Raw genomic sequence first — 15,892 nt, 5'->3', positions numbered from 1 at the left:
TCTGTCCAGGGGCCAGGTGTGCATGCTAGGACGAGATATCCCCAATGCACCCAGTGCCACAATAAAGTAACTCCTGCTTTCTAACACTACAAACTGTGTTAGAGAGTTTCTGTCTGGATTTTTGGTGACATTTTGAGTTAAAAGTATGGTAAAACGCTATATTTTGTCTACCATGTATGTAGGCAACCAGTGAATCAAGTTGTGTGTTCCGCACAAGTACTCAACTATTCCTTCAGCACTAGCTCTGCGTGCCACAGACTTTTTCTAGAGTTATAATATAAACCACATGAGGCGAAGCACTGCAACACAATTATCAGTACTCACTCCTTGAGTCACACCAAATAGCATCTCCCAGGTAGTGCCTTAGTATTGCGTGTGAAATAGGAGGAACCAGTAGCAATTTCCACCTGGCAGTACAAAGCAGGCTGTCCTCTTTCGGAGGAGAGTTAAAGAACAGGGGAGAATTTAGCCATATGGATGCAAACTGTGTTGCATGATATGAGGGCCAGAGAATGGGCCTGAGTGGTTTTTTTACTAATACAGTCCTCGCCAAAGAGAGAGAACATGTTTCTGTTAGAGAATAATTCAGGCTAATTAATGCTACTCATTTTTTTGCCAATATATAAGCATAAAATTAGCATTCTGTAAATATTTAAGATGAGATTAGATTTCCTCTGTGAAATCACATTTTTAAACTGTTCCAAACAAAAGTATATGCCAACTCCTTGAAAGAAGAAAAGCCTTCACTCTATTGAGCACCTGATTTATTAATAAAAAGTGCAATCCAAAATTAATAGTGCTGTATATGAAACGTAAACCTTTTTCCTAGTGCTGTCTGCTTCTGGGAATCCTGTGTACCAAACTTTGAAGGTTTAACCATTTCCCTTATTCCTGGGTCATTGTGTAAGGCAGCTGCCCCAACAAATCCCATTCAGTGCTTTCTCAGCGGGTTCACTATCTGATCTAACATTGCCAGAACAATGGGCAACCCTGTTCCGTGAAAAGGCACACTGCTTTTTTTTTTTTGTCAGATGTCAGTAAAAGCTGCCTTTTTCACAGGAGGCTTAATGGTGAAGGATATACTTTCTCTTGTTACATTGGTCTAACCACCACTGGTAACAGCAGTGCGAGTCATGGCCTGCAGCCACTCTTGTAATAGTAGTGCTAATTAACTCAGGATAAAAGAAAGAAGGACTAAGCCTTTGCGATACTCAGCGGTGACATATCTGGCTGGCACCCAGTTGCAAAGCAGGATCCGGTGGACCTGTGTTGTGCTGTCAGGTTCTCCTTGCACTTTAAGTGCATGAGAACAGCTTCGCAAAAGCCAGCAACCTGAAAAGGGAGATGCAGGAAGTAATCAGAAAGAAAAGAGAGGGAGATGTGTAAGCCCACCTCTCAGATGGTATGTCACCTAATTTCAAGTTGTGGTGTCTCCTCCTCCTACATTCCCTCCCCCTTCTGGAGTCAAGTGCTCCAAAAGGAGTAGAGGTCATGTTCATGTCTTTAATTCTTAAGCAAAACTAAGGAACGGGGAAAGTCATCTGTCCTTGCTACTTCTCTATCTCCATGCAAGCGTGCACAGCATGTCCTGGGCAGGGGCTTGTATTGGGTTTGCATGGCCATGTTTTGGTAGTGGGTGGGGCTACAGAGGTGACTTCCGTGAGAAGCTGCTAGAAGCTTCCCCTGTGTCCAACAGAGACAATGCCAGCCAGCTTCAAGACAGACCCGTCACTGGCCAAGGCTGAGCCCATCAGTGATGGTGTAGAGCCTCTGGGATAACATCTTTAAGATGGGGAGAAAAAACCCATGCAACAGCAATTGCAGTCGAAGAGAAGAGTGAGAACACGTGAGAGAAAGAACTCTGCAGACACTAAGGTCAGTGAAGAAGGAGAGGTAGGAGGTGCTCCAGGTGCCAGAGCACAGATTCCCCTGCAGCCCATGGTGAAGACCATGGTGAGGCAGGCTTTTCCCCTGGGGAGCAGATATCCATCTGCAGCTCATGGAGGAGCCCACACCAGAGCATGGTGCAAAGGACTCACATGGGAGAAGTTCATGGAGGACTGTCTCCCATGGGAGAGACCCCATGCTGAAGCAGGGAAGAATGTAAGGCGTCCTTCCCTCAAGGAGCAGCAGAAACAACATGTGACAAACCGATCACAACCCCCATTCCCCTGTCCCCCTGCACTGCTCTGGGGGAGGAGGCAGAGAAAATCGAGAGTGAAATTAAGCCTGGGAAGAAGGTAGGAGTGGGAGGAAGGTGTTTTAAGATTTGGTTTTCGTTCTTACTATCCTTCTCTGATTTGATTGGTAATAAATTAAACTAATTTCCTGAAGTCGAGTCTGTTTTGCCCGTGACGGTAATTGCTGAATGATCTCTCCCTGTCCTTATCTCGACCCACAAGCTTTTAATTGCATTTTCTCTCCTCCGTCCAGCTGAGGAGAGGAGTGATAGAGCGGCTTTGGTGGGCACCTGGCATTCAGCCAGGGTCAGCCCACTACAAGGCTCTAGTGACAGGCTCTCTGGACAGGTGAGTAGAGCCTTAGTCTGCCTTCTTGTCCTAAGAAAGCTGACAGGAAGGGGCCTAGGAGGAAGAATACCTGCTTTGAAAATACCACATGGAAAAGGCAAGGCTTTTAGCAAGCCAGAAGCTTCATTACATGAACAGCTGTATGCATACATCGATGCAGCAGCGTTGGAGGTTTTATCAGCAGATATTTTGGCACAGAAGGTCTTCAACACAAGAGCAGCTATCAAGATTTTTCAGGATTTCATTCCCATATAAGTGCTGAACATACCCGCATAATCTGTGATTTAAGTGATTAAAGTCCTTTAGCCCAAAATGCTCAATGTGTTTGTGGGGTATTTAAACTATGGCTTAGAGAATTGCCAATGCCAGAGGAACTCAGTTGTTTGGGAAAGCTCATAAGAATATTCAGAAATTCACTTGAGTATGGCATGACTCAAACTACTCTGATGACATTTGGAAATACAGCAATCACTTCCCAGCACTGGCAAAGTAACAGATTAGTAGCTACTCTGAAATTCCGCTGGGTGTTTGAAAGGTGATATTTTCTATCATGTCGGAGCATCTGACATTTCATGTTTTCTTACCACCTAATCCCAATTTATTAAAGTCACCAAAGCAAGTGTTTCCATTAAAATCGAGTCAGAACATCTCTTTTAAAGAATTTTCAAATGAATTCTAATCACCTGCAGTACAACCTTAAGTTAATTTTCCAAATATTTTGTTAACATTTTATAGTTGTGCGTTTCTTTGATGTCTCCTTTTTGTGAACTTACATCATATGAAGCTGCTGGTTTCACACTTTATACTCAGTTTTTAATGTACATAATCATGTTAACTGGTAGTTAATTTGTTTTTGATTGTTAGCATTACATTTTCAAAGACCTTTTAAACATTTTGAATGTTTTCTCCAGCCTGTTTACAAGGCAAAGGGTTTGATCTCTGCAATAGGAGATTTTTTAATGAAATCGTTATCCCATTTAAACGTGGCGACTTTGTCACATGCAGTAGCACAAGAACAAAAAGCATGAAAAATTTAACATGATGCATATGGAAAAACATAAATATATTAAACATAAATTTGTAAACAGAAAGCCAAATAGATTCTCTTACAGTAAAAATGTGAAATTAAGATAATTTAACAGAACTCTTTGCTTGCAATTCCTTGCAAAACTCACTCACATGCCCAGGATTTATTTTTTTTTCAAGATCAGAATTCAATTTTGCAACTCTGGCTTCAGTTTTGAAGGCATGTGGGCAGGGGCAACTCAAGCCTCTTCCCATGTATCTATGTTAGGTAATGTCTGAGTCATTAGGTCAGTCATTACTGAACCATACACCCACTCTTCCTGACTGTCATTTGAACAGAGGTTCTTCATCGCATCAAATGTATGTTTGATTCTTTTGTAACCAGCCTAGATGGAAATTATAGAAAGGCCACGATGACTTGTTTTCATTTGCAATCTTAAGATACGTTTTTAACTTGGCGTTTTTAACCACAGCAACAAACATTCAGTGGCATCCAATCTTGCTGATGTTACTGCCTGGGTCTTCCTCTGCCCTCCCTGCCCTCCTCCAACCAGGCACAGCTGCCATGTGGATGACAGCTACAACTTTAATAAACAGAAAAAGGGAAAGTGGAAGCAAGCAGGCAAAGAAACATCAGCTTGCAGCCTTTCCAGGCTTGCTCCCTTGCCTTTTGCTTTTCTCAGACTGGATGAAGCTAGTAACTAATGGAGCCTGCAGGGAAAAGAGGAGTGCTCGAAAAGGGGGGCACACTGGTCACTAAGGCCACCAGCTACTGCTCTTGTATAAAAAAAAAATTCTTCACTGATGTTCAAATGCATCATAACTCATAAATTAGAGCCCAGAATGAACTGTTTTGCTGCAGTGTACTGGTACTGTGTGAGCCGTCAAGATCAAAGTAATTACATGCTCAAAGGATATAAGATACAAGCTGTAGATTTAGTACTAAGTTAAAATTGTTCCTACTCTAGGACTGTCACATCTGAGAGTTAAGAATCTCCTCAAATTCCCTGCAAAGAATAATCCCAGCATCTGACCTAGACAACATCTCCCCAGAAAAACTGGCTCTGAAGTGCAGGGCTGTCCATAGGATGGCATTAAGCAGAAGGCAGTGTCTTCATTTGCCTTCGTGCATCAGCAGTTAACGCATTATGCTCTACAGCTTTTGAGAAACTCCTCATATAGGAAACAAACAAACAAAAAATTGTAAAGTGTAAATCCACCTCACTGTGCAGCTGTGCTAGCAGTTCTCAGTGGCTTAAAAAGAAGCATCATTGACAGGCTTTTAGAGGCAGCTGCATCCTGTCCTCTCAGCCTTAACACGTTGCTGCGGGTAGGGCTAGCTTGTGGGAAGGAGGGAAGGCTGCTGCTGCTGAAAAAGCTGGGGATATGAAGTGACTAAATTATGGAAGAAGTTTAGGAAACATACGAGGTGAAAGGGCATGAAAATTCAGGCATATGGATATCTACTGAGCAAACAAAACCTTTTTAATACAAGAAAGCAGCTGTAGTCTGTGGGAAAAGCAGAATGGGAAAAAAAATATTTTGGACCATTGTGTTAAGTCTTGAAATTAGACTTGCCAGAGGAGGTTAGTTTATTATCTAATGAATAATACCTGGTTATTTCAAATGGCAAAAAAAAAATATGCTTCATTTTAAATTACAGTTTAGTTCATCTATCTTTTCTTTGTAAATCCAGTTCTTTATAGGAGTGCCTGTAAATAGAAATAAAAGCCTGCCAATTAATATATTTAACCTCTACCTGTTGCTAAGTGTCTTTGTGTGCATGGTAACTTGTGAACATTTATGCTGGAAAAAAAGACCTATTTTAACCATCAGCTAAAAGTTGTCATCAAGCTCTTGAAATTGGTAACCTTGCTACCGATATGCTCGTAGAAGGATGGCCTTTTATTTTTAGGTGAGTCTGACACCAAATCATCGAATTATGGATAAACGTGGCTTTGATATTTCCAACCTCCTTCCAACCCTTTTAGGCTAGATTTATTTCAGTGACTATTATACTGTTACATTATTTGTTTACAGTAATTGAACTGAGCAATCAACACAAAAACAATGTGTTTGAGAGCTTCTCCATTTGTGTTACAACAGTCATTTATTAAATTGCACACAGATGTCATTCAACTCCTTGAAAAGACTGCCCTCGGGTTCAAGCCTGGATTACATGTATACATTGACATTCTGTTATTAATCTTTCGGCCCTTTTTATTTCCTCTTACAATATAAAAATGAATTTTCAGTTTTCTATATTTCAACAGAATTAATACGATCTTCTTTGGGGTGGGGACTGGGGTTATAGAATTGAATGAAGATTACACAACAAAGCATATTTCTGCTTCTAATTCAAAACCAGTTAGGGAATTTGACATCATAACCTCTTGTTTTTTCTGGTTTCTCCCTTTCATTTTGTACCGCTTCAGTCCGTCTCAGCATAGCACAGTTACAACACTACATTTACTTTCTGACAAATGCAAGCATCTCCTCCTAACAGTCGCCCACCAAAATGGGAAGCTAAACTGAGCAGAGATGCCCAGACTGTAGCAACTTTAACTCAGAAGTAACTTGAAGAAATCAAACCCAGAGACATTCCCTTTTTCACTTTTTCAGCTACCAACAATTATGTCAGTGAATTTGCATAAACTGAAGTGCAATCTGGCGGGTATTACAAGGGATCCGTTGCTTAAGAAGCTCTGGAAGTGTGAAGAAATAGTTTTAGTAAAACCACGACTAGATTCTGGAAACGATTCCTGTTGTGTTGTTCAAGGAGTTCATCAGTGATCACACACACAGATAGAGGATTTCAAAGGTATTTTTTCCCTTCTGAGTTCTACTTCCCTTGAAGTATTCATTCTGTGACAGAAGTAATAGTTAATATTCAAACCTGACATATCCTGATTTAGGCCAGTGGCCTCCGTTTATGACAAGCTGGTACCTGCCAGTAGCAGAACCCCTACAAAGCAAACTGACAAGTGTGATTGGTTTTATGGTAATATTGGATGGGCAAACTGACTCTGATGGTAGGATGACTCCATCTTTTCCTTCCTGAAGTCTGTCGTGAAATTCTGGCTAGATCCTGAATTGCAAACAGAATTTAGACATAACCTGACCCATACTGAGTAATGGGACTCTGCTAATGCCGGATAGCTCTGTGCTAGATGCACACCAGAGGCTTTAAGAGAGGTTTCACATCTTTGGATGTTCCTTTTGCTAGCTGGAGGTAGTAAAGAGGAGAGACACAGCCTAACAACATATAACTGGCCAACTGGAACATCAAACCGGCCACCAGTAGAGGAGACATTTCTGAAAACAGTATGAGGAGCATTCTGCTTAGGAAACGGAAAAATAAATTAAAAGGAAAGACTTAGGAAAATAAAAAAGCCTTACGAAAGCAGAGTCCCAGCTTCACATGGGAGAAGTGAGAGAAGGCAGGATTGGAATTCATTTCTATGGCTCAGAAATCAGTGGCTTCCAGGCCTCTGCAATGCTGCCTGTAGATCAATGCTAGTCTCAGGAATTAAATCCCTGATGACTTTTAATGGCTAAAAACATCAAATAACTTGATTTCATCCAGTTTTTATTAAAAAAAAAAGTCTTCCTCTGCCCCCTTACACTGTAATGGAAAGAGATATTTGTACGAGGTGACTGAGTAAACACAAAAGGAAGAAGGAGAGCACCTCATGTTTCCCTAGGTATTGAGTGACCCGAGGAGCTTGTATCTCCTTGGGTGGCAGCATCACCACAGCCTCCCTCTGGGGATTAGTAAACAGCCTGATTTACTGCAGGACCATGAAAACGCTTTCCAGAAGGAGAAGAGAAAGCACTGCCAGAGCGTAAGGACCCCCCACCCTGGGATATTATGCCTATTCCAAGCTTAAGTAATCAAAACGCCTTCAGCAACCATTGCTCAAGCAGTGTATGTCCTCCACTCTCCCTCCCAGAAGGCTTTAAAAGACATTAATTGAGTCATTTGTTTCTAAACCAAAGTGTATGGATAGCATGGGATTAGGATGTATACTTAATGGTGGGTAAATGTCAAGATATATTCTCTTTAGGTAGATTAAATTTCATTCCTTTTCTTCACTGCAGTTAAGTTATGCAGCTTTAGAGAAGTAACAATTGTTATGGATGCCGCATCAGGTATTCAGCCATTTAAAAATAATGCAACATTTCCAATTTGCTGTCCCAATATACATTGGCCTAGCCCTATGATTTAAAAGCTAGGCCTTAATTGTCTTCTGGCCATTACTCTTAAACTGCAGAAACCCTTTCTTTCTCACACTCATTTACAGTCTCTTTTTTTTTGCTTTCTTAGCAACAGTGTCCTAGTGCCTGAGGTAGTAATTTATACAGTGCAGAGCTGCTACTCTGGAAAACAAAACCAAAAGTTGCAGCACATAAAAAAATGTGGCTTCAAAGAGGAAAAAAAAATTAAAAATATTTATTAGACAACTTGTGATAGTAACAAAACTGGGAAACAGGATTCCTAAGCTTGACTGTGTCCCATTCCAGGGGGTATACACAGTACCAGTCTGACTGGCCAGAGCTTTTAAGGCTGTCACATACCTTCAGGAGTGTACATACCATAGCAGGTGATGCCAAGTGGAAATGCTCTTAATGCTTTCAGCCTCACCAGGAAATCCCTGCCTGCACACAGCCACCACCTTGATCTTAGGTGGATCGTTATAAGGAAGATGTATCTCTAATTTACTTGGTTTAAGTTGATTGAAGGCAACAGGGCAGAACTGCAGAGGCCACTGCAACAGACAGTCTCTTTAAGGACCACTGGAAGGGCTGTAGCATACACCTTTTCACAAGGAGTCAACCTTTGCTTCACTGCCCCATGCACTCAGCTCTTTCAAGCAGGGCTTCTTGTCTCAAACTGTAAGCCTAGTAGCTTACTATCAGTACCACATTCCTCACCGTCTTTTTCAGTCCTTGCATTTAAGGCATGCACTGAATCTGCCCCAGGGCACGTGGAAAGTAAGAAAACTAGATTTCTGGTGTTTCCCAGCTGGCACACTGGTATAATGTTAAACTACTCTATTCCTGAGTCTACCTATGCTGCACAGAGGGAGTATAAAGCTTAATTAATTTATGTTTGTAGAGTGTGAGCTTCTCAGAAGGAAGACACTGTGTAAGTAGAAATTACTCCCATTAAATCAGGTATTGGGGGAAATGATCACACATTGTGGACTGAAGCTTGCTCTTCTGTTCTTTAAATAGCGAGAACACAGGCAGCAACGTCAGTGGAGACTGTATTCCTCATCACACATTAGTTTATTCATAAAGTTCAAGCCAAAACGAATTCTCCTGGCACCTGTTCTGGCACTTTGTGTTGCAAACCTGAGCAGAGGACAGGATCCACTCTTTGTAAGTGCAGACATTTCGTAGGTACTACGTGTGGTCTCTGTGGGGGATGAATCAGTTGTCATGGGTACTTTCTGTTTACAATCCCACCGACTGGAACTGGCGTCTGCTACAAAAAGACAGTCTCTTGTTGAAAGCAAAGTACTTAGGAGCAGATCCTGGCTAAAGGGATGAAAGAGCTTTGAAGGAAAAAAAAAAACCCAAAGCTCAAAAGGGAATGAAGAGAAGAAACCAGAAAAAGAAATCTCAATATTAGCAGAAAGACAACTAAAACTTTTACACAGAGAACTGAATTGCCTGTGTAAATAATTCTAAAATTAGTTATCACAGTCTGCTAATTTGCCTCAATTGTCAAATATGAGCAGTTATTTTTCATGTTTGTTAATGTTATAATGTTATTTTAAGCAAACGAAGAAAAAAATGTATGAATTCCTGATCATAAACACTGACATCTTGTATGAGCTGAAACAAGTCGCTTAAACTTCCTACACAATGGGAAATAATCAGATGTGTCTGTTTAGAACGATGTTATGACAACTACCTAACATTTCGCGGTGCTTTAGCAGGGGCCATCACTCTTCAAGTATGGCAGTACCGCAGAAAGCACAAAGGTGAGATCCTAAGTGTAAGTCTCATTAGTTACACCCTTAATGGTGTGAAAGTGCGGTGAGGATAAGTGAGGGCAATGATGGCTTTGTGCTTTGTCACAGTGCTGCTTCATGTATCATCGCTTCCTTTATCAGAGCGTGTCTCACTCATAAGAAAGGGGGCCATGCAAACGCGGTAACAAGCAAGAACAGAAAATGAGAGAGGAATATTACACTGTTGTTTCCTTTCTCAGCTGCTCGCACCTCTTAGAGTAACATTCAGCTCAGCTCACTTCGGCATTACATTGTCTTTCCCCTGCCCTCTTCCTTTTTCACTCCAGACTTCGTCTGCATCTCAGGCCTAAGTTGCAATGCCTTGGCATACTGTCAAAGCATTAGTATGAAGAAACCGCAAAGCAGTAGCTTCACTTGTACAGCATTTTTGTGTTAGCATCAGACAGACTGGTCATCGCTTCTACGGTTGCTAAGCAGAGAAAGGGAGAGTGTGTGTGTGTGTGTGTGTCTGCATGTATACGTGTACGTGTAATGATGATGCCCAGTCAAAAATATCTATGACCAGCCACATAAAACCTAGAAGCCACAGTTGTTTTTGAGAAAGAAAGCTAACTGGCTGCAAAGGCAGGGAGGGAAGGCAAGAACCACACCAAATCCTCAGGAAACCATATTCCTTAAGTTCATATCCCATATATGACCACCACTTAACCCTTAACTCCTGAAGTTTACATTGCTGCTTTATATTATAAAACAAGTATCACATAATTCAGACCAGTGTGTAAGGTAGGAAGCCTGTCAAACTCCAGTTCACCTTTCTCTAGCTTCACAAAGAATTTTTAGTCTATTTGGACCCTATAGGTTACTTTGCAGACTGTTCCTTATAGCGTAGTCATCAGAGCAAATTTTAAAGAGATGCCACAGAACCTTCCTTCAAAATAAACTTTGAAAATACTTACCAAAGTTGTGCTGTCTTGAGATACAGCTGGAACATGTTCTATTTGGAATTAGAGAGAGGTTTCAAGTTTGCTTAAGACACAAGTTGTTTTCATTTGCTCGTTTGCCCACACCTTAAAATGCCTGTTTGTACAGAGAGCAGTTTTTGGTGATAGCTCCAGAGAAACGGTCTAATTGAAGGAAATTTACAGATTCCTGGAACTAAAGGAGTGTTATAAAGCCCCAGAGAAATGGCTCTGACTTCCTTTCCCCCACCAATAAATCCCCTAGGAGTGTCAGGGTTTTCTCTCTATGGCTCACCAACCTTGACAGATGAGTGCAGCATAATCAACAACTTACAGAAACACTGGGAGGGGCTTTAATTACAAATATAAACATGACCAAAATAAGCACAAGTAAAGAGTTAGTTCAAACAAGGAAAGTATCTATGTAGCAGTGTGGGAATTAAGGGATAACTCTTCTGATATTGTTTGACTTTTTGTGCTCTGTCAGCTACAACACCATTAGCGTATTTGGAGAAGTTAAGAAAACCTAGTGCTTTAAACAGAAGGATTTGCATACATTTATGAAAATGCTACACTGCCAAAGTATCCCTGTAAACTAATTGAATGCGCTGTTGCTATATAAGGTTAGCAAACAGTAGGACATGATTCTTATAGAAATGCTATGGTATCTCATTTTTGGAGTATAATTATTTATGACTTGCCCTTCCAAAAAAAAAAAAAAAAAAAAGAAGAGCATAAAGGAGAGAAAAAAAAAACCACAACCAAACAGCTAATGCAAAACCACTTCTACTGAAATGCCCTAAAGCAGCCAAAGCATTCAGCAGCCAGCCAGATCATTTCATTTCCTCTCACAGAAATCACTTCAGGGTTTTTACAAAACAAAGCAAACAGTGAATATATAATTGTGCAACATTGTTTTAAAATGAAGGAGATTCAACAGTACAAAAGCTGAATGGTTACAACATCAGTGTGTTGGTTTTTTCAGTGGCTTTTTTCTCCTTTGCGAGCTGATATTCACCACTATTCCTGTGTTTTCGTCTCCCTTACTAGAGGAGTCTACACTGTAATGAACAGAGCATTTCTAGAAGAGAAGATGATAACTACATTTTCAAGGAAAAATACTAGACATTTCCTGAGTCTTCTAATGAAAGTGATGGAAAGGTTTGCAAATAGTGGTGAAAGAAGGAATAGATGCACTCTTTGCTATACTTGATAGTCAAGTTTTTCCATACTTAAGATCATTAACAGTTTTCAAATATATCAACAGTTGCTATAAAAAGAAAGCAATGGACTTGGAAAGAAGAGAGCCAGCTGTGAAGAGGACACTATGGACTCAAAGCAAATGAAATGTAGGTTAGACACTAAGAAAAAAAACAACTTTCCAAGAGTAAGAATAATGAAGGATCGACAAGATTACATTAAAAGAGACTGTTATTTTCCACCACTGAAAGTTTGTTGGTTTTTTTTTTTTTTAATGTGTATAAAATATTTATGAGGAAGGGTTTATAGACAGGTGAATCTGTCTTTTGGCAGACAGCTTTCTTGACTGGGTGATCTTCTCTGTCTTCTGTCAGAGACAACTAAGAAGATATGAGAATACAAGAAAGGGGAGACAGGAAGAGAGACAGCAGTTTTAGCCTAATACACATTTCTATATTGTTCTGACTCACTATCCTGTCTCACTTTCACAGTCCATAAACATTATTTACTCTCTTGTTCATTTGCTTCTAGATCTATTGGTGCAAATTCTAACCTAGAGCTGCATATTGTTATTGTTGTTGTTATTGTTATATTGCTATTACTAATTTTAAAATTAATTATTTTAACCTGTGTTGGCTGACATAACTTTTATATCAAGCTCATCAAACAACTTTTGAAACTGCACGCCCATGATGGTTTCCATTTGTCATTGTTCAATATTAAGACAATATGAAAACAAAATCCTAATATAGCTGACAGTTTAAGGATTTTATGTCTCTCTTAGCCTCAGCAGAAGTATCTAACTTTTCCTTCATACAGGTTAGCCCAATAATTAAAATATATCTAAAAATTCTAAGCAATACAGAAGTCATACATATGCCATGTAATGATGGAACTAAAATCTTGAATGAAAATTTATCTTTAGACGACTCCGTTTTCTGGGCATTCACTCAACACCACTATTGCTACCAGGAAAATAATCAGTGCTAACAAATGTACCAAGGGACTGAAACTCAACCACCTGTTAAATTACACAAATACTCCCTGGCATAGCTTTATTCCTGGCCAACTAGGCCTCTCCCAAACTATATTTTAGACAAGCTTTAGGAGTTAACAGAATTCTCCACGGGCAATTTGCCTGCACCTACCTTCTTTTGTAGACTAGCAAATTTTAATAATATGGACATGGGTCACTCCATGAGAGTTGACCTCACTGGCATTAACAGTTCCAAGCACATTTAATTTCCTAGTGCAAATCTTGCCAAGCAGCTCTTACATTAAACAAACTAATTTTTATTCTAGCTTGAGCCAAAAAGAAAGTGAATGGTTTCTTTTAATAAAAGTTTGCTGCAGCTAATTGGCTGCAGTTTTACTTCTTAATCTATTGTCTCCATCCTTTAGCTAAAGGACAGCTTGATGTGCAAAGATTTAGGAACCCCTTGTGTTATTACTGAATAGGTGTGACTTTCTCACATTTGAGCTATCCACCACAACCTTACAATCTTCTGTTACGGCAATCTTGTACTTTACAAGACCTACTGTTTTTTAAATATCCATGTCTACAATATTTTTCATCAATCCAGCAAACTGTAACTGGCTTCCCTTTAGTATAAAAATCTCCTCTCCAGCAGTACAAGGAAACTTATGAATAAAAAATCTCAATCACTCTTGTTGCTTCAGGAAGGTGTCTCCCTTGTAATGACCATAAACTCTACCATTTTTAATGACTATAAGTTGACTGCACATGGCCCAGCTGAGTGGCCAGCTTGCTTTATCACACTACCACCATATCTCACAATCAGGTAAAATTTTAGCTTTGTAATATAGCTGTTTTGACTACTTGATCTTGGGTCTACTCATTTGTAGCACAAAGTGACCTTTAACAAAAGCTTGTCCTTCCACAGCAGTGAGAATTAAGTGGCTGTAAAAAGCGGACGAGCGGTGGTCTTCATGAACTGAAGATGTAGTAGTTTGCATCTCGTTCAAATGACAAGTATACAGATTAATAACTAATGTATTATTAATATATATTTATTTCCTCTGCTGTATCCAGTTTTATAGCAGGATGCATAATTAATGTACTATTTTAATCATGCTATAATAACGAAAGTCTCACAAAAGCAATACACAACTGGATTTCGTACAGTCAGCGATGTCTAGAGGGAAGCATTTTCATGTCAACTATAAATAAATAATTAGAAAGATAAACAAAATGCATGTCACTAGCATTATTAAGGCAAAGGGTCTTTCTATAGTTTTGTTAAATATCAAGAGACACTGTAAGGTTTTATTTCTGTTGTTCGTTTTTAAACAAGCCACTTGAAAGAGAATGGATTGGAAAAACTCAGCCATTGAATTACTGCCCTGGCCTTCTTATAAGGTTTGATGTGCCTCAGTGGTTTATTTCTCACAAGCTGCTCACCCAGCAATGGGGAAAGCAAACTGACAAGAAAAATGGTCGGCGGTGAGAAAAAAAAGGGGGGAGGTGGAAGGAGGCATTGATTTCTCTAAATGGAGAATGCGAGTCTACACACTCTAACAACAAAATGCACGGGTGAACAAGAAAAAGCAGTAGCCCCGGGACTGGCAGTCCGCTGTAACTCCTGATAAAGTAAAGGCACAGGATTTGGCAACTGTCTGTGAAGACCCATTGTAGCAGGACACCTTTGTGAAGATCTGCACTGAAGTTTAGTTTTGTGACCCTAAACTGAAATGCTGCACTGCTTTCAAATGTTGTTCCTTACTGTCTACTGTTGATATCTAATCAAATATTAAAAAAATAATAATGACCAAGTTACATAAATAAATCTACTTAGCATCAACTATATCAATACTGGCTGATAAGAGGCCTCTCTAGTAACTACAGAAAATTTGAATTTTCTAATCTTCTTAATTGTGTAGGCTATTATATTAAAAAATCAATAGTTTTGTAATACATTAAAATGATGTTAGCAAGGTCCTTTAAAATCTAAACCCAGCAATAACAACCAGCACGACTTTTGTCCTTCACAGATGTGGCAACTCTTAGAATTAGAAAATACTCTGCTTGCTTGTTATGTGAGATATTGATGCCTCTGTTTCTTACTGTATTCCATCATAATTATGGTTGTTTTTCCATTTACTAAAGTGTTATAATGAGCATAACACAGACATCAGTGACGAAAGCAACTGGAACAAACTACTCTGCGAGTGGACATGGCCACATTTCTGTTAATTTCTATGAACTTTAATAAATAATAGCAGGAGGGGGAAAAATTGGAAATCTAATATTTGGAAGCCACGTAAGCCAGTCTAAGTGCCCAAAATAGAAAAAAGTCTAATTATTTAAATTCTAACCCAAAAAGTGTTGATTCTGGTGGACAGAATTACTAGTGTTCATGTCCATGATGCAGCCTTATCAATGCTGAGGAAGTTGCAGAATTCCTATGTCAATGACTGAGAAGAAATTTCTATTGACTGTCGAGTATAAGATGTGAGACAGTTTATTTGGCTGTTTTATATATTTCTTTACATAGAGTTGATGTTTCTGGTTAAGGGACGATAAAATGACAACCAGGCAGCCAAGCTGGATCCCCTCAAGGTTAGTAAAGTTTGAGGAGACACCACAGACATAAAGAAAACAAATATTCTTTTGGGAACAAGTTGCATGGAGTAACAAGATGAATCCCAGCTTTGGCATAGCACAGCTTCATGTACTTCTCTACCATGGGCTTTGCCAAACACACAAATGTCTGCATTTTTTACTTCAGCCATACTCATCAGGTTTGAACTCAGCTGTTCAAGTTTCAGTGGGCAGGTATGTGATGTCTTTTACTACCTTGCTTTTTCTTTTGCTCTTCTCTGTGATTTTCCATTGTGTCTGTCATTCATGAACTTTTAAATTCCCCTTACGCTTTTAACCTCTGCTTGTAAAATATTAATTTACTTTTAGCTTATACATTTCTTTTAATATGGTAAAGTAGTTTCTTGCTCAGATGGTCCTGTCTGCTGTCATAACCAGTTGACCACAGAATGCATATTACTATTCTTCTTTTTATTTGTTTTTTAAACAAGATTTTTTTCGAGTTACTTGCAAGGAGTGGGATACAAGGATATAAAATTTTAAAGAGAAGGCCTCTAAAGACATACTTTTGTGAAAAAGTAGTATCGCTTGGGACTGCCTGCAGTTGGGAAGGTTAGAATGAATCAACTAAAA

General features: G+C 39.5%; 1 protein-coding gene across 1 annotated transcript in view; it reads right to left on the bottom strand.

The window, feature by feature from the left end:
• PCDH9 (protocadherin 9) overlaps positions 1-15,892 on the bottom strand; it is a 708,293-nt gene that overhangs the window by 566,933 nt on the left and 125,468 nt on the right. The gene's annotated exons all lie outside the window — the stretch shown is intronic.

This window comes from Tauraco erythrolophus, chromosome 1, assembly GCF_009769465.1.
Source record: "Tauraco erythrolophus isolate bTauEry1 chromosome 1, bTauEry1.pri, whole genome shotgun sequence".
NCBI lineage: Eukaryota > Metazoa > Chordata > Aves > Musophagiformes > Musophagidae > Tauraco > Tauraco erythrolophus.
This window is presented reverse-complemented; position numbering and strand designations above follow the sequence as displayed.